This window comes from Ascaphus truei, unplaced genomic scaffold (genome assembly GCF_040206685.1).
Source record: "Ascaphus truei isolate aAscTru1 unplaced genomic scaffold, aAscTru1.hap1 HAP1_SCAFFOLD_1244, whole genome shotgun sequence".
NCBI classification, from domain to species: domain Eukaryota; kingdom Metazoa; phylum Chordata; class Amphibia; order Anura; family Ascaphidae; genus Ascaphus; species Ascaphus truei.
In genome coordinates, this window is record NW_027454117.1 from 60,146 (window position 1) to 79,833 (window position 19,688).

The 19,688-nt window shown below is 43.5% G+C and overlaps 1 long non-coding RNA gene across 13 annotated transcripts in view; it reads right to left on the reverse strand.

Moving 5' to 3' along the window:
* LOC142475482 (uncharacterized) overlaps positions 1-17,070 on the reverse strand; it is a 55,692-nt gene extending 38,622 nt beyond the window's left edge. For 11 of the 13 annotated variants that reach the window (XR_012790961.1, XR_012790960.1, XR_012790968.1 and 8 more), the window contains exons 1-12: positions 16,948-17,070; positions 15,832-15,927; positions 14,284-14,387; positions 12,941-13,051; positions 10,431-10,550; positions 9,315-9,410; positions 7,770-7,873; positions 6,436-6,546; positions 5,504-5,601; positions 3,519-3,638; positions 2,404-2,499; positions 859-962 (exon numbers count right to left, since the gene is read on the reverse strand). This is a non-coding gene — a long non-coding RNA (uncharacterized LOC142475482). The remainder of the gene's footprint in view (positions 1-858; positions 963-2,403; positions 2,500-3,518; positions 3,639-5,503; positions 5,602-6,435; positions 6,547-7,769; positions 7,874-9,314; positions 9,411-10,430; positions 10,551-12,940; positions 13,052-14,283; positions 14,388-15,831; positions 15,928-16,947) is intronic. The other 2 variants (XR_012790964.1, XR_012790969.1) reach the window with 2 other exon arrangements.
* Positions 17,071-19,688: the final 2,618 nt, after the last annotated feature.

The window sequence follows — 19,688 nt, forward strand, 5'->3', positions numbered from 1 at the left end:
GGAGGAAGGCACGGATGGAGGGAGTTCTTCCGAGCTTCTGCGGGCCTCTCTCTTTCACTGGTGCATGCCGGGAGCTGGTCCCAACATCCACAAAGTGTGTGTGTATTATTGGTTGTATTTTATGGGGGTAGGAGGGTAGTGTGTATATTGTGTGTGTGGGAGTATTATATTGTGTGTAGAGGTGCAGAGGAGAGTACTAGATTGTGTATCTTGTGTAAGGGTGTTGTGTATATTGTGTTTGGAGCTGTAATATTATTGGGGAGATTAGTATTGAGGAGGTATTATAGTGTGTATTGTGGGGAGTATTAGTGTGTGTATTGTTTGTGGGTGACAGATGCTGGGGGTATGCAGCAATCCCTGCACTGAGGTCCGAGGCGGCTCTGCATCGCTCGCACACACTGTGGACGACCAAGCATGTGCCCATGATAATCATGGCCTTAGAGGGATGAGTGTGTCAGAGCCTAGAAGGGGCATATATATGATGGAGGAGGGAGGAGGAGGGAGGAGATGATAGCATTGTAAAAGTTAACAAGATAGTTAGTTTAAGCAGAAAGTGAGGAGAGGTTAGAGATAAGGGTAGATGTCAGAGGAGAGAGTTCAATTAAGCTGAGGTATCGAGTAGGACAGGGGTGAGGGGAATGAGAGGTGGTGGATGATGAGAGCAGAAGAGGTCATGTACAAATAGACCTTGTTAGTCAGAGAGCAGACATTCCAGAGGGCACGTGAGAAGTGAAGAGTAAAGTGAGACATGGAATGTGGATTACATTAGATGGGTTAATACGCTTAGCAGGGAGGTGGAGAGAGAGAGGCAAGAAGCAGAGAGTGGTGCAGGGGTTGAGGAAGAGATGTTGCATGTACCTTATCAGAACATTAAAGAACATCAATTCACACTGGTGCAGAGTTGATGCTGAATCCAGTTCACGTCCAATTCAATTTTAACAGAACTTTTTCATTCTTCATTACTGCAAAAAAAAAAGTAAAAAACAATGCATTACTATTTTCAAAATGGATTGAATTCCCCCACCAATGACTATGTGTTACCAATATATCCCTCTCAGTCCCACTGCAGCACATACTGTACCAGTGTGAAAGTAAGAAGGTACACTGTACCGGTAAAACAATACGTGCCGGTACTATGCACCATATGAATTATAAGGGGATGTAAATCTCCCAGTCTCTCTCCATATCCGCAACAGAGCGGGCTCCGGTCAGTGGCATGGATGCCCATATATGGGTATGCTCATATTTGGGCATCCCATGTCACTGACAGGAGCCGGCTCTGAGTATAGGGATATATGCGGAGACGCAGAGGTGCAGGAAATGGGAGGAGGCACGGTGAGAAACAGGGAGAGACCACAGGAAGATAGAGGGCAACAACTTCCACAAGGTACTTGTATGGGTATAATTGTTTGTATTTTGTGCAGAGGGGGTAATTTCAGATAAAATACAATTCTCCACCCTCTACGAAACAATTCCACTTTGTTCAGTAAGCCAGAAAGTCTTGGTCCCATGTGGACTGAATTTAATGCAAAGAAGGTCCTTAATACACAAGTAAAGAATAAAGTTACTTATTCTCTACTGTAAGAAGTGCCACATTGCCCACTATTTGGGTCCTGTGCCCAGATTGTGACCATGCATGGCAGAGGTGAGATTCCCCCAACTCCAATTTGCTACACTCTCCAAGAGAGATAATTGTGATCAGAGGTGGAACTAGGGGAGGGTGTGAGCAGGGTCACTGCCCAGGGAGTAACCTGACTGGGGGCACGGAAATCTCATTTAGTGCATATGTTGCGGCACTGCATTGATTGACCGGTCAATCTGCACTGCTGCCTGTCACAGTGACATCCTGATCGGGCACTGTGATCAGCTATAGCACTGACCCAGGTGAGATAGTTCAGCACTTTACAAGGAGGGAACAGATGTTGTGGGTGACAGATGCTGGAGGTAGGCCAAGACTGTTGGCCAGAGTAACGTGGAGACTTACTGCACTCTGCATGCCCATCCTCTCCCTGACATCAGGGGAAGGAAGTGGCCCTGGGGTGTGTGTAGGTATGCCAGATGTCAGTGTATGCATAAGCAAGTATGCCTGTGTAGTGGGAGGTGTAGGGGCGTTAAGCTGGAGGACTTAAAACAGGCACAAAAGCACATAGATACCTCTGATTATACCGCACCAAATGCTGATAATATCATGCTGTAGCTGCACTTTACAGAAGATGATGCAGATGTCATCATTGGTTGGTGGGTTCATTAAATCAATCCATCATATCATAACCACACTGTGCATATGATGTACTGAATCAGTAACACCAGGAAGACATCTCCATGTTAGGAGTAGAGTTGAAGTTAACAGAATATGTCCAGCACTGTGGTGTGTAGCCCATAAATAATAATTGTGCACATTACCAGAACAACATACTGTCAACTGCAAGATCATTTTGCTGCTTGTAGCGTATGCTCATCCTGTACAGTGTTGTAGTAGATCCATCTCTTCAGTGTTCACTGCAACAAAAGTAAGACATTGCATTAATATTACAGACGTTTGGGGGCTGAAATCTCACTTCGCTGCGGACAATTTCCCTTTGCATAAGATTCTTGTGATTATGTCAATGATGATCAATAACTGCATCATAACACAGCCGCTCTATACAGAAGATGTACTTGCTCTCAATGGTCATGGAGGTAATACGTCACACAATGTACAGATATAGCAAGGATTATTTCTCCCACTGGTGCATTATGGCATTATGATGGGAAATGTTGTGAGATTCTGCATTATCAGCATCACTGAATCTTTTGGAAATTAAGTGATATTCTATGTTTTAATGCAATATTATGGATGATCAGCCGGTAAAATAATAATAGCTTGCTGTATCTGTAGCCATGCTCTACCCATGATGTGCTGAACCAATGACTGCAGAGAGATTCAGAGTGGTAAACATGACTGGAACGCATCTCTGAATAATGGGCAGCAAAGCAGTGCAGAATAGGAGGTGAAAGTATTTAAAATGGAAGACCCTTAGCAGCTGTGTGGGGAGTAGACAGTACAGACTGACCAAGTAAATGGTAAAAGGAGTAACTTCAACATTACTTGGCTTTGTTCTCCACATTGAAGCTTTCCTCCTCTTTAAATCACTAATACTGATGCCATGTGTAACCTGTACTGAGAGTTATATAATCTACTGGCCTAGATGAAACCATATGATGCAAACAGGATCCATCCCACTCCAGATTCATAGAATTGAACCACCTCAACCTTTCATAACAATCACAAAGAACTGCAGCTGTGCGCTACTGCACATGTTCTTGTTTGAATGGTAGTAGATGTGGTCCCTGGGTCTTTACTTCATACTGTAGCCACCCTCTACTCATGATGTATTGAATCAACGAAAACTTGCATGGTTCAGATCACAGGAAGGGGTAGAGTAGAGATGAAAATATTCAATGTGAAACCCGTAGCAGCCGGATTGTGTGGAGTCAATAAAACGACAAATACTAAATGGTAAATGAGAAATATACACATTGCTTATCTGTCTCTGTGTAGTAATTTTCCTTCTCTTCAACTGTCCTTCAAATTTTCTCTTTTGCAAGAAAAGGAACACATGGCTTCAATATTCACTTCTGTTCTGCAGTCATCCCTCCTGAAATAAAAGTTAAGCATTGCATTGTTATTATGATAATACATACAATAAACCTTGCTCCAAACCATTTGATGCAAAGCAAATCCACCTCCCACCCACAGCTGTGCTCCTTCTAGAGCATGCATGTCAAACTCCAGTCCTCGAGGGTCCCAAACAGGCCAGGTTTTCAGTAGGGATATCCTGAAAACCTGGCCTGTTTGCTGCCCTCGAGGACTGGAGTTTGACATCCTTGTTCTTGAGCTTCTACCACGCAAGTCATCCATGTGAGTGACACTGTACTGCAGTCCTGGTCTGCACACAATCTACTGAATCAATGACATCACACTGTAAAGGCAATCTACAAGATGTATTAGTTGTCCACACTTCCGAAATGTTACTTTTATGTCCAAATCACTTATTCCCATGACCTGATATTTGTATTTGTTATTTATAGGATTGTCACAAAGAGTTGATGAGGTCACCAAATGATAGTATGTAGAGAGAAAGAGAGATCTCAGAACAGAGCCCTGATGTATACCCACAGACAGATCAATAGAAGACAAAGACATGTTAGCAACAGAGATGGAGAATGTGTGACAGGAAAGTTATGATGAAAACCAGGATAGAACTGTGTTACGGATACCAAGAGAGAGTTTAGAATATGAAGGAGGAGAGTGATTGAGAGCATCAAACGCAGCAGATAGATCAAGTAGGATTAGTAGGGAAAAGTGACCTTGGGAATTTGCTTTAAGCACAGTCTGTAGAACGAGCTGTACGAAAGGCAGGTTGTAAAGGATCCAGGAGGGAATGTGATTTAAGAATGTTGACATTCTAGCAATTAGGAGACAAACAGCAGGAGGGATACAGGGCGGTAGTTAGTAAGGCACATAGGGTGTAGGTTGTTTCTGAGAAAAGGGTGACCACTACAGGCTTAAAGTAAGAGGGTAAAGAGCCAGAGAATAGGGAGGAATTGAAGATGTGGGTGAGAGTGGGGACTAAGAGATGCAGTAAGGTGTGAGGGGATACGATCTAGAGGGCATGTGGTAGAGGGAGAAGAGAAGATGATTAGCTTCCAGCTCTGTAAGAGAAGAAAAGGAGTCAAATGCAGAAGGAGAATTAGGTAGAAGGAGAGAAGGGGGAAGGGACAGAAGGAATCTCCTTGTGGGTGGCATCCACCTTGCCTCTGAAGTAGTCAAATGCTTGAGGAGAAGTGAAGGAAGGATGGCAAGTGTGAGGAGAAGGTTAGTGGAGGGAGTCAAATACAGGGAAAAAAAGACAGCGTAAATTAAATTTGAGTGTTGATGAATGTGAAAAAAAAGTAGTGTGGTTTGGCCCCAGAGAGCAGCTTTATACAGGACTGGAGACATTTTTACTGTAGAAAAATCAAATATCAATTGTGTGATTTCCTTCATAGGCATTAAGAACAGCGAGTGGAAGTGTGATGAACATGTTTGGGAATTTAGCCAAGGGTGTGGGCTAGAGGGACAAGTGTGTCAGAGCCTAGAGGGGGCATATAGATAGGAGGATAGCATTGTAAGAGTTAATAAGATTGTTAGTTTAAGCGGAAAGAGAGAGAGAGCAGAGAGGTTAGAGTAGATGTCAGAGGAGAGTTTAATTAAGCAGAGGCAAATCAGTGGGACAGGTAAGATGGGGTGAGGGGAATGACTGATTGTGAATGATGAGAGCAGAAGAGGTCATGTACAACTAGAGCCTTGTTAGTCAGAGAACGGACATTCCAGATGGCATAGGAGAAGGGAAGAGAAAAGTAAGGAAAGGAATGTGGATTACATTAGATAGGTTAACACTCTTAGCAGGGAGGCAGAGGCAGGGAGGCCCGATGTGTACTGCACCGACACACTTTATTCGAGCAAATACCCAGTATGTACCTGGCAGATACCTGGAATGCGCCGCTCCTCACCTCTGACAAGCCCCGTTGCGTTTGCCTTCCCAGCCTGGGTTCATGCCTGGCTGATGGTTGGCTGATCTGTTAAATGATAATGATTAGGATTTAATAGGCTGCAATGCTTCGCGTGTCTACCAGATGGCATAAATTCATGAATTGTAATGCAGTATATATATATATACTGTGCAGTATTGCAGCCAGCGGGAATAAAATGCTTCAATCCCTGCCTGGAAAATAACCCAATGTACTCGGGCAGAAAACAGTCACAAACCTCAATACACCCGGGTATACCCGAATTCGTGGGACTAGCCGAGCTCGAATAAAGTGTGTCGCCAGTGTATATGAGCAGGTTCAAGATTATAAGAGATATCCCACACATCAGCAAACATAGAAGAAGACACAGAGATAGGTGTAGAGAGAGACAGAGATAGCTCTATGTAGAGAGAGAGGGACGTAGAGAGAATGAGACAGATAGGCGCAGAGAGAGGGGGCGCAGAGAGAGGAGGCGCCAAAAGAGGGGGCGCAGAGAGAGGGGGCACAGAGAATAGGATATTAAAGAGTGCTTTTCATTGAGCAGTGCAGAAATAGCTGCAATAGAGGTCTGTACAAATGGTGCAGTGTGTAGACACATGCAAAGGTAGGGGAAGGAAAGAGGAGAACATGTGGATAAAAGCAGGAGTGTGGAAGTTAGAGAAATTAGAAAAGTTTAACAGAGGAGTGAGGAAACAGCAAGCAGAAAGAACAAGAGAGAGGTTACATTGGGATGACGTTCTGTGGTAAAGAGAAAATGCTAGGAGAGAGCTTTCAAATATTAGAGGACATGAATTGAGGGAGCAAATGTATAAATCAAAACCTGAGGGGGAGGTATAGCACGAAAGCTTGCACAGCAGATTATAGTCTTAATGTTGCGTGTACCTGTCAGGGTATTCAAGAAGTTAAATTCTCACAAGTGCAGAGTTCATGATGAAATGCTGAATCTAGTCCCCCTCCAATTTAATTTTAATATAACTTTTCCATTCTTCATTACTGCAAAAAGCAAACAAAACAAAACCACATTGCATTACTATTTTCAAAATGGATTGAATGGCATATTCAACAGTGACTGTGTGATGCCAATATTCCCCACTCACTCGTAGTGAAGCACATATTGTACTAGTGTTGAAAGTAGGCCGGTAGAGTCAGGTACGCAGTACTGATAAAACAATAAGTGCCCGTCGTAAGTACCAGCTCCGCAACAGTGCGGGCATCACATTAGTGACGTGGATGAACATATATGGATAAGCCCATATTAAGGCATCACGTGACCAGAGCCGTCACTGACTGGGTATAACGTAAAGACGCAGGGAGATGCAAGGAAAGGGAGGGAGAGAGACAGGGAGAAGATGTGAAACGGAGGAAGGCACGGATGGAGGGAGTTCTTCCGAGCTTCTGCGGGCCTCTCTCTTTCACTGGTGCATGCCGGGAGCTGGTCCCAACATCCACAAAGTGTGTGTGTATTATTGGTTGTATTTTATGGGGGTAGGAGGGTAGTGTGTATATTGTGTGTGTGGGAGTATTATATTGTGTGTAGAGGTGCAGAGGAGAGTACTAGATTGTGTATCTTGTGTAAGGGTGTTGTGTATATTGTGTTTGGAGCTATAATATTATTGGGGAGATTAGTATTGAGGAGGTATTATAGTGTGTATTGTGGGGAGTATTAGTGTGTGTATTGTTTGTGGGTGACAGATGCTGGGGGTATGCAGCAATCCCTGCACTGAGGTCCGAGGCGGCTCTGCATCGCTCGCACACACTGTGGACGACCAAGCATGTGCCCATGATAATCATGGCCTTAGAGGGATGAGTGTGTCAGAGCCTAGAAGGGGCATATATATGATGGAGGAGGGAGGAGGAGGGAGGAGATGATAGCATTGTAAAAGTTAACAAGATAGTTAGTTTAAGCAGAAAGTGAGGAGAGGTTAGAGATAAGGGTAGATGTCAGAGGAGAGAGTTCAATTAAGCTGAGGTATCGAGTAGGACAGGGGTGAGGGGAATGAGAGGTGGTGGATGATGAGAGCAGAAGAGGTCATGTACAAATAGACCTTGTTAGTCAGAGAGCAGACATTCCAGAGGGCACGTGAGAAGTGAAGAGTAAAGTGAGACATGGAATGTGGATTACATTAGATGGGTTAATACGCTTAGCAGGGAGGTGGAGAGAGAGAGGCAAGAGGCAGAGAGTGGTGCAGGGGTTGAGGAAGAGATGTTGCATGTACCTTATCAGAACATTAAAGAACATCAATTCACACTGGTGCAGAGTTGATGCTGAATCCAGTTCACGTCCAATTCAATTTTAACAGAACTTTTTCATTCTTCATTACTGCAAAAAAAAAAGTAAAAAACAATGCATTACTATTTTCAAAATGGATTGAATTCCCCCACCAATGACTATGTGTTACCAATATATCCCTCTCAGTCCCACTGCAGCACATACTGTACCAGTGTGAAAGTAAGAAGGTACACTGTACCGGTAAAACAATACGTGCCGGTACTATGCACCATATGAATTATAAGGGGATGTAAATCTCCCAGTCTCTCTCCATATCCGCAACAGAGCGGGCTCCGGTCAGTGGCATGGATGCCCATATATGGGTATGCTCATATTTGGGCATCCCATGTCACTGACAGGAGCCGGCTCTGAGTATAGGGATATATGCGGAGACGCAGAGGTGCAGGAAATGGGAGGAGGCACGGTGAGAAACAGGGAGAGACCACAGGAAGATAGAGGGCAACAACTTCCACAAGGTACTTGTATGGGTATAATTGTTTGTATTTTGTGCAGAGGGGGTAATTTCAGATAAAATACAATTCTCCACCCTCTACGAAACAATTCCACTTTGTTCAGTAAGCCAGAAAGTCTTGGTCCCATGTGGACTGAATTTAATGCAAAGAAGGTCCTTAATACACAAGTAAAGAATAAAGTTACTTATTCTCTACTGTAAGAAGTGCCACATTGCCCACTATTTGGGTCCTGTGCCCAGATTGTGACCATGCATGGCAGAGGTGAGATTCCCCCAACTCCAATTTGCTACACTCTCCAAGAGAGATAATTGTGATCAGAGGTGGAACTAGGGGAGGGTGTGAGCAGGGTCACTGCCCAGGGAGTAACCTGACTGGGGGCACGGAAATCTCATTTAGTGCATATGTTGCGGCACTGCATTGATTGACCGGTCAATCTGCACTGCTGCCTGTCACAGTGACATCCTGATCGGGCACTGTGATCAGCTATAGCACTGACCCAGGTGAGATAGTTCAGCACTTTACAAGGAGGGAACAGATGTTGTGGGTGACAGATGCTGGAGGTAGGCCAAGACTGTTGGCCAGAGTAACGTGGAGACTTACTGCACTCTGCATGCCCATCCTCTCCCTGACATCAGGGGAAGGAAGTGGCCCTGGGGTGTGTGTAGGTATGCCAGATGTCAGTGTATGCATAAGCAAGTATGCCTGTGTAGTGGGAGGTGTAGGGGCGTTAAGCTGGAGGACTTAAAACAGGCACAAAAGCACATAGATACCTCTGATTATACCGCACCAAATGCTGATAATATCATGCTGTAGCTGCACTTTACAGAAGATGATGCAGATGTCATCATTGGTTGGTGGGTTCATTAAATCAATCCATCATATCATAACCACACTGTGCATATGATGTACTGAATCAGTAACACCAGGAAGACATCTCCATGTTAGGAGTAGAGTTGAAGTTAACAGAATATGTCCAGCACTGTGGTGTGTAGCCCATAAATAATAATTGTGCACATTACCAGAACAACATACTGTCAACTGCAAGATCATTTTGCTGCTTGTAGCGTATGCTCATCCTGTACAGTGTTGTAGTAGATCCGTCTCTTCAGTGTTCACTGCAACAAAAGTAAGACATTGCATTAATATTACAGACGTTTGGGGGCTGAAATCTCACTTCGCTGCGGACAATTTCCCTTTGCATAAGATTCTTGTGATTATGTCAATGATGATCAATAACTGCATCATAACACAGCCGCTCTATACAGAAGATGTACTTGCTCTCAATGGTCATGGAGGTAATACGTCACACAATGTACAGATATAGCAAGGATTATTTCTCCCACTGGTGCATTATGGCATTATGATGGGAAATGTTGTGAGATTCTGCATTATCAGCATCACTGAATCTTTTGGAAATTAAGTGATATTCTATGTTTTAATGCAATATTATGGATGATCAGCCGGTAAAATAATAATAGCTTGCTGTATCTGTAGCCATGCTCTACCCATGATGTGCTGAACCAATGACTGCAGAGAGATTCAGAGTGCTAAACATGACTGGAACGCATCTCTGAATAATGGGCAGCAAAGCAGTGCAGAATAGGAGGTGAAAGTATTTAAAATGGAAGATCCTTAGCAGCTGTGTGGGGAGTAGACAGTACAGACTGACCAAGTAAATGGTAAAAGGAGTAACTTCAACATTACTTGGCTTTGTTCTCCACATTGAAGCTTTCCTCCTCTTTAAATCACTAATACTGATGCCATGTGTAACCTGTACTGAGAGTTATATAATCTACTGGCCTAGATGAAACCATATGATGCAAACAGGATCCATCCCACTCCAGATTCATAGAATTGAACCACCTCAACCTTTCATAACAATCACATAGAACTGCAGCTGTGCGCTACTGCACATGTTCTTGTTATGAATGGTAGTAGATGTGGTCCTTGGGTCTTTACTTCATACTGTAGCCACACTCTACTCATGATGTATTGAATCAACAAAAACTTGCATTGTTCAGATCACAGGAAGGGGTAGAGTAGAGATGAAAATATTCAATGTGAAACCCGTAGCAGCCGGATTGTGTGGAGTCAATAAAACGACAAATACTAAATGGTAAATGAGAAATATACACATTGCTTATCTGTCTCTGTGTAGTAATTTTCCTTCTCTTCAACTGTCCTTCAAATTTTCTCTTTTGCAAGAAAAGGAACACATGGCTTCAATATTCACTTCTGTTCTGCAGTCATCCCTCCTGAAATAAAAGTTAAGCATTGCATTGTTATTATGATAATACATACAATAAACCTTGCTCCAAACCATTTGATGCAAAGCAAATCCACCTCCCACCCACAGCTGTGCTCCTTCTAGAGCATGCATGTCAAACTCCAGTCCTCGAGGGTCCCAAACAGGCCAGGTTTTCAGTAGGGATATCCTGAAAACCTGGCCTGTTTGCTGCCCTCGAGGACTGGAGTTTGACATCCTTGTTCTTGAGCTTCTACCACGCAAGTCATCCATGTGAGTGACACTGTACTGCAGTCCTGGTCTGCACACAATCTACTGAATCAATGACATCACACTGTAAAGGCAATCTACAAGATGTATTAGTTGTCCACACTTCCGAAATGTTACTTTTATGTCCAAATCACTTATTCCCATGACCTGATATTTGTATTTGTTATTTATAGGATTGTCACAAAGAGTTGATGAGGTCACCAAATGATAGTATGTAGAGAGAAAGAGAGATCTCAGAACAGAGCCCTGATGTATACCCACAGACAGATCAATAGAAGACGAAGACATGTTAGCAACAGAGATGGAGAATGTGTGACAGGAAAGTTATGATGAAAACCAGGATAGAACTGTGTTACGGATACCAAGAGAGAGTTTAGAATATGAAGGAGGAGAGTGATTGAGAGCATCAAACGCAGCAGATAGATCAAGTAGGATTAATAGGGAAAAGTGACCTTGGGAATTTGCTTTAAGCACAGTCTGTAGAACGAGCTGTACGAAAGGCAGGTTGTAAAGGATCCAGGAGGGCATGTGATTTAAGAATGTTGACATTCTAGCAATTAGGAGACAAACAGCAGGAGGGATACAGGGCGGTAGTTAGTAAGGCACATAGGGTGTAGGTTGTTTCTGAGAAAAGGGTGACCACTACAGGCTTAAAGTAAGAGGGTAAAGAGCCAGAGAATAGGGAGGAATTGAAGATGTGGGTGAGAGTGGGGACTAAGAGATGCAGTAAGGTGTGAGGGGATACGATCTAGAGGGCATGTGGTAGAGGGAGAAGAGAAGATGATTAGCTTCCAGCTCTGTAAGAGAAGAAAAGGAGTCAAATGCAGAAGGAGAATTAGGTAGAAGGAGAGAAGGGGGAAGGGACAGAAGGAATCTCCTTGTGGGTGGCATCCACCTTGCCTCTGAAGTAGTCAAATGCTTGAGAAGTGAAGGAAGGATGGCAAGTGTGAGGAGAAGGTTAGTGGAGGGAGTCAAATACAGGGAAAAAAAGACAGCGTAAATTAAATTTGAGTGTTGATGAATGTGAAAAAAAAGTAGTGTGGTTTGGCCCCAGAGAGCAGCTTTATACAGGACTGGAGACATTTTTACTGTAGAAAAATCAAATATCAATTGTGTGATTTCCTTCATAGGCATTAAGAACAGCGAGTGGAAGTGTGATGAACATGTTTGGGAATTTAGCCAAGGGTGTGGGCTAGAGGGACAAGTGTGTCAGAGCCTAGAGGGGGCATATAGATAGGAGGATAGCATTGTAAGAGTTAATAAGATTGTTAGTTTAAGCGGAAAGAGAGAGAGAGCAGAGAGGTTAGAGTAGATGTCAGAGGAGAGTTTAATTAAGCAGAGGCAAATCAGTGGGACAGGTAAGATGGGGTGAGGGGAATGACTGATTGTGAATGATGAGAGCAGAAGAGGTCATGTACAACTAGAGCCTTGTTAGTCAGAGAACGGACATTCCAGAAGGCATAGGAGAAGGGAAGAGAAAAGTAAGGAAAGGAATGTGGATTACATTAGATAGGTTAACACTCTTAGCAGGGAGGCAGAGGCAGGGAGGCCCGATGTGTATATGAGCAGGTTCAAGATTATAAGAGATATCCCACACATCAGCAAACATAGGAGACAGAGATAGGTGTAGAGAGAGACAGAGATAGCTCTATGTAGAGAGAGAGGGACGTAGAGAGAATGAGACAGATAGGCGCAGAGAGAGGGGGCGCAGAGAGAGGAGGCGCCAAAAGAGGGGGCGCAGAGAGAGGGGGCACAGAGAATAGGATATTAAAGAGTGCTTTTCATTGAGCAGTGCAGAAATAGCTGCAATAGAGGTCTGTACAAATGGTGCAGTGTGTAGACACATGCAAAGGTAGGGGAAGGAAAGAGGAGAACATGTGGATAAAAGCAGGAGTGTGGAAGTTAGAGAAATTAGAAAAGTTTAACAGAGGAGTGAGGAAACAGCAAGCAGAAAGAACAAGAGAGAGGTTACATTGGGATGACGTTCTGTGGTAAAGAGAAAATGCTAGGAGAGAGCTTTCAAATATTAGAGGACATGAATTGAGGGAGCAAATGTATAAATCAAAACCTGAGGGGGAGGTATAGCACGAAAGCTTGCACAGCAGATTATAGTCTTAATGTTGCGTGTACCTGTCAGGGTATTCAAGAAGTTAAATTCTCACAAGTGCAGAGTTCATGATGAAATGCTGAATCTAGTCCCCCTCCAATTTAATTTTAATATAACTTTTCCATTCTTCATTACTGCAAAAAGCAAACAAAACAAAACCACATTGCATTACTATTTTCAAAATGGATTGAATGGCATATTCAACAGTGACTGTGTGATGCCAATATTCCCCACTCACTCGTAGTGAAGCACATATTGTACTAGTGTTGAAAGTAGGCCGGTAGAGTCAGGTACGCAGTACTGATAAAACAATAAGTGCCCGTCGTAAGTACCAGCTCCGCAACAGTGCGGGCATCACATTAGTGACGTGGATGAACATATATGGATAAGCCCATATTAAGGCATCACGTGACCAGAGCCGTCACTGACTGGGTATACGTAAAGACGCAGGGAGATGCAAGGAAAGGGAGGGAGAGAGACAGGGAGAAGATGTGAAACGGAGGAAGGCACGGATGGAGGGAGTTCTTCCGAGCTTCTGCGGGCCTCTCTCTTTCACTGGTGCATGCCGGGAGCTGGTCCCAACATCCACAAAGTGTGTGTGTATTATTGGTTGTATTTTATGGGGGTAGGAGGGTAGTGTGTATATTGTGTGTGTGGGAGTATTATATTGTGTGTAGAGGTGCAGAGGAGAGTACTAGATTGTGTATCTTGTGTAAGGGTGTTGTGTATATTGTGTTTGGAGCTATAATATTATTGGGGAGATTAGTATTGAGGAGGTATTATAGTGTGTATTGTGGGGAGTATTAGTGTGTGTATTGTTTGTGGGTGACAGATGCTGGGGGTATGCAGCAATCCCTGCACTGAGGTCCGAGGCGGCTCTGCATCGCTCGCACGCACTGTGGACGACCAAGCATGTGCCCATGATAATCATGGCCTTAGAGGGATGAGTGTGTCAGAGCCTAGAAGGGGTATATATATAATGGAGGAGGGAGGAGGAAGGAGGAGGAGGGAGGAGGAGATGATAGCTTTGTAAAAGTTAACAAGATAGTTAGTTTAAGCAGAAAGTGAGGAGAGGTTAGAGATAAGGGTAGATGTCAGAGGAGAGAGTTCAATTAAGCTGAGGTATCGAGTAGGACAGGGGTGAGGGGAATGAGAGGTGGTGGATGAGAGCAGAAGAGGTCATGTACAAATAGACCTTGTTAGTCAGAGAGCAGTCATTCCAGAGGGCACGTGAGAAGTGAAGAGTAAAGTGAGACATGGAATGTGGATTACATTAGATGGGTTAATACGCTTAGCAGGGAGGTGGAGAGAGAGAGGCAAGAGGCAGAGAGTGGTGCAGGGGTTGAGGAAGAGATGTTGCATGTACCTTATCAGAACATTAAAGAACATCAATTCACACTGGTGCAGAGTTGATGATGAATCCAGTTCACCTCCAATTCAATTTTAACAGAAATGTTTCATTCTTCATTACTGAAAAAAAAGAAAAGTAAAAAACATTTCATTACTATTTTCAAAATGGATTGAATTCCCCCAACAATGACTATGTGTTACCAATATATCCCTCTCAGTCCCACTGCAGCATATACTGTACCAGTGTGAAAGTAGGAAGGTACACAGTACCGGTAAAACAATACGTGCCGGTACTATGCACCATATGAATTATAAGGGGATGTAAATCTCCCAGTCTCTCTCCATATCCGCAACAGAGCGGGCTCCGGTCAGTGGCATGGATGCCCATATATGGGTATGCTCATATTTGGGCATCCCATGTCACTGACCGGAGCCGGCTCTGAGTATAGGGATATATGCGGAGACGCAGAGGTGCAAGGAAATGGGAGGAGGCACGGTGAGAAACAGGGAGAGACCACAGGAAGATAGAGGGCAACAACTTCCACAAGGTACTTGTATGGGTATAATTGTTTGTATTTTGTGCAGAGGGGGTAATTTCAGATAAAATACAATTCTCCACCCTCTACGAAACAATTCCACTTTGTTCAGTAAGCCAGAAAGTCTTGGTCCCATGTGGACTGAATTTAATGCAAATAAGGTCCTTAATACACAAGTAAAGAATAAAGTTACTTATTCTCTACTGTAAGAAGTGCCACATTGCCCACTATTTGGGTCCTGTGCCCAGATTGTGACCATGCATGGCAGAGGTGAGATTCCCCCAACTCCAATTTGCTACACTCTCCAAGAGAGATAATTGTGATCAGAGGTGGAACTAGGGGAGGGTGTGAGCAGGGTCACTGCCCAGGGAGTAACCTGACTGGGGGCACGGAAATCTCATTTAGTGCATATGTTGCGGCACTGCATTGATTGACCGGTCAATCTGCACTGCTGCCTGTCACAGTGACATCCTGATCGGGCACTGTGATCAGCTATAGCACTGACCCAGGTGAGATAGTTCAGCACTTTACAAGGAGGGAACAGATGTTGTGGGTGACAGATGCTGGAGGTAGGCCAAGACTGTTGGCCAGAGTAACGTGGAGACTTACTGCACTCTGCATGCCCATCCTCTCCCTGACATCAGGGGAAGGAAGTGGCCCTGGGGTGTGTGTAGGTATGCCAGATGTCAGTGTATGCATAAGTAAGTATGCCTGTGTAGTGGGAGGTGTAGGGGCGTTAAGCTGGAGGACTTAAAACAGGCACAAAAGCACATAGATACCTCTGATTATACCGCACCAAATGCTGATAATATCATGCTGTAGCTGCACTTTACAGAAGATGATGCAGATGTCATCATTGGTTGGTGGGTTCATTAAATCAATCCATCATATCATAACCACACTGTGCATATGATGTACTGAATCAGTAACACCAGGAAGACATCTCCATGTTAGGAGTAGAGTTGAAGTTAACAGAATATGTCCAGCACTGTGGTGTGTAGCCCATAAATAATAATTGTGCACATTACCAGAACAACATACTGTCAACTGCAAGATCATTTTGCTGCTTGTAGCGTATGCTCATCCTGTACAGTGTTGTAGTAGATCCGTCTCTTCAGTGTTCACTGCAACAAAAGTAAGACATTGCATTAAGATTACAGACGTTTGGGGGCTGAAATCTCACTTCGCTGCGGACAATTTCCCTTTGCATAAGATTCTTGTGATTATGTCAATGATGATCAATAACTGCATCATAACACAGCCGCTCTATACAGAAGATGTACTTGCTCTCAATGGTCATGGAGGTAATACGTCACACAATGTACAGATATAGCAAGGATTATTTCTCCCACTGGTGCATTATGGCATTATGATGGGAAATGTTGTGAGATTCTGCATTATCAGCATCACTGAATCTTTTGGAAATTAAGTGATATTCTATGTTTTAATGCAATATTATGGATGATCAGCCGGTAAAATAATAATAGCTTGCTGTATCTGTAGCCATGCTCTACCCATGATGTGCTGAACCAATGACTGCAGAGAGATTCAGAGTGGTAAACATGACTGGAACGCATCTCTGAATAATGGGCAGCAAAGCAGTGCAGAATAGGAGGTGAAAGTATTTAAAATGGAAGATCCTTAGCAGCTGTGTGGGGAGTAGACAGTACAGACTGACCAAGTAAATGGTAAAAGGAATAACTTCAACATTACTTGGCTTTGTTCTCCACATTGAAGCTTTCCTCCTCTTTAAATCACTAATACTGATGCCATGTGTAACCTGTACTGAGAGTTATATAATCTACTGGCCTAGATGAAACCATATGATGCAAACAGGATCCATCCCACTCCAGATTCATAGAATTGAACCACCTCAATCTTTCATAACAATCACATAGAACTGCAGCTGTGCGCTACTGCACATGTTCTTGTTATGAATGGTAGTAGATGTGGTCCTTGGGTCTTTACTTCATACTGTAGCCACCCTCTACTCATGATGTATTGAATCAACGAAAACTTGCATGGTTCAGATCACAGGAAGGGGTAGAGTAGAGATGAAAATATTCAATGTGAAACCCGTAGCAGCCGGATTGTGTGGAGTCAATAAAACGACAAATACTAAATGGTAAATGAGAAATATACACATTGCTTATCTGTCTCTGTGTAGTAATTTTCCTTCTCTTCAACTGTCCTTCAAATTTTCTCTTTTGCAAGAAAAGGAACACATGGCTTCAATATTCACTTCTGTTCTGCAGTCATCCCTCCTGAAATAAAAGTTAAGCATTGCATTGTTATTATGATAATACATACAATAAACCTTGCTCCAAACCATTTGATGCAAAGCAAATCCACCTCCCACCCACAGCTGTGCTCCTTCTAGAGCATGCATGTCAAACTCCAGTCCTCGAGGGTCCCAAACAGGCCAGGTTTTCAGTAGGGATATCCTGAAAACCTGGCCTGTTTGCTGCCCTCGAGGACTGGAGTTTGACATCCTTGTTCTTGAGCTTCTACCACGCAAGTCATCCATGTGAGTGACACTGTACTGCAGTCCTGGTCTGCACACAATCTACTGAATCAATGACATCACACTGTAAAGGCAATCTACAAGATGTATTAGTTGTCCACACTTCCGAAATGTTACTTTTATGTCCAAATCACTTATTCCCATGACCTGATATTTGTATTTGTTATTTATAGGATTGTCACAAAGAGTTGATGAGGTCACCAAATGATAGTATGTAGAGAGAAAGAGAGATCTCAGAACAGAGCCCTGATGTATACCCACAGACAGATCAATAGAAGACGAAGACATGTTAGCAACAGAGATGGAGAATGTGTGACAGGAAAGTTATGATGAAAACCAGGATAGAACTGTGTTACGGATACCAAGAGAGAGTTTAGAATATGAAGGAGGAGAGTGATTGAGAGCATCAAACGCAGCAGATAGATCAAGTAGGATTAATAGGGAAAAGTGACCTTGGGAATTTGCTTTAAGCACAGTCTGTAGAACGAGCTGTACGAAAGGCAGGTTGTAAAGGATCCAGGAGGGCATGTGATTTAAGAATGTTGACATTCTAGCAATTAGGAGACAAACAGCAGGAGGGATACAGGGCGGTAGTTAGTAAGGCACATAGGGTGTAGGTTGTTTCTGAGAAAAGGGTGACCACTACAGGCTTAAAGTAAGAGGGTAAAGAGCCAGAGAATAGGGAGGAATTGAAGATGTGGGTGAGAGTGGGGACTAAGAGATGCAGTAAGGTGTGAGGGGATACGATCTAGAGGGCATGTGGTAGAGGGAGAAGAGAAGATGATTAGCTTCCAGCTCTGTAAGAGAAGAAAAGGAGTCAAATGCAGAAGGAGAATTAGGTAGAAGGAGAGAAGGGGGAAGGGACAGAAGGAATCTCCTTGTGGGTGGCATCCACCTTGCCTCTGAAGTAGTCAAATGCTTGAGAAGTGAAGGAAGGATGGCAAGTGTGAGGAGAAGGTTAGTGGAGGGAGTCAAATACAGGGAAAAAAAGACAGCGTAAATTAAATTTGAGTGTTGATGAATGTGAAAAAAAAGTAGTGTGGTTTGGCCCCAGAGAGCAGCTTTATACAGGACTGGAGACATTTTTACTGTAGAAAAATCAAATATCAATTGTGTGATTTCCTTCATAGGCATTAAGAACAGCGAGTGGAAGTGTGATGAACATGTTTGGGAATTTAGCCAAGGGTGTGGGCTAGAGGGACAAGTGTGTCAGAGCCTAGAGGGGGCATATAGATAGGAGGATAGCATTGTAAGAGTTAATAAGATTGTTAGTTTAAGCGGAAAGAGAGAGAGAGCAGAGAGGTTAGAGTAGATGTCAGAGGAGAGTTTAATTAAGCAGAGGCAAATCAGTGGGACAGGTAAGATGGGGTGAGGGGAATGACTGATTGTGAATGATGAGAGCAGAAGAGGTCATGTACAACTAGAGCCTTGTTAGTCAGAGAACGGACATTCCAGATGGCATAGGAGAAGGGAAGAGAAAAGTAAGGAAAGGAATGTGGATTACATTAGATAGGTTAACACTCTTAGCAGGGAGGCAGAGGCAGGGAGGCCCGATGTGTATATGAGCAGGTTCAAGATTATAAGAGATATCCCACACATCAGCAAACATAGAAGGAGACACAGAGATAGGTGTAGAGAGAGACAGAGATAGCTCTATGTAGAGAGAGAGGGACGTAGAGAGAATGAGACAGATAGGCGCAGAGAGAGGGGGCGCAGAGAGAGGAGGCGCCAAAAGAGGGGGCGCAGAGAGAGGGGGCACAGAGAATAGGATATTAAAGAGTGCTTTTCATTGAGCAGTGCAGAAATAGCTGCAATAGAGGTCTGTACAAATGGTGCAGTGTGTAGACACATGCAAAGGTAGGGGAAGGAAAGAGGAGAACATGTGGATAAAAGCAGGAGTGTGGAAGTTAGAGAAATTAGAAAAGTTTAACAGAGGAGTGAGGAAACAGCAAGCAGAAAGAACAAGAGAGAGGTTACATTGGGATGACGTTCTGTGGTAAAGAGAAAATGCTAGGAGAGAGCTTTCAAATATTAGAGGACATGAATTGAGGGAGCAAATGTATAAATCAAAACCTGAGGGGGAGGTATAGCACGAAAGCTTGCAGATTATAGTCTTAATGTTGCGTGTACCTGTCAGGGTATTCAAGAAGTTAAATTCTCACAAGTGCAGAGTTCATGATGAAATGCTGAATCTAGTCCCCCTCCAATTTAATTTTAATATAACTTTTCCATTCTTCATTACTGCAAAAAGCAAACAAAACAAAACCACATTGCATTACTATTTTCAAAATGGATTGAATGGCATATTCAACAGTGACTGTGTGATGCCAATATTCCCCACTCACTCGTAGTGAAGCACAT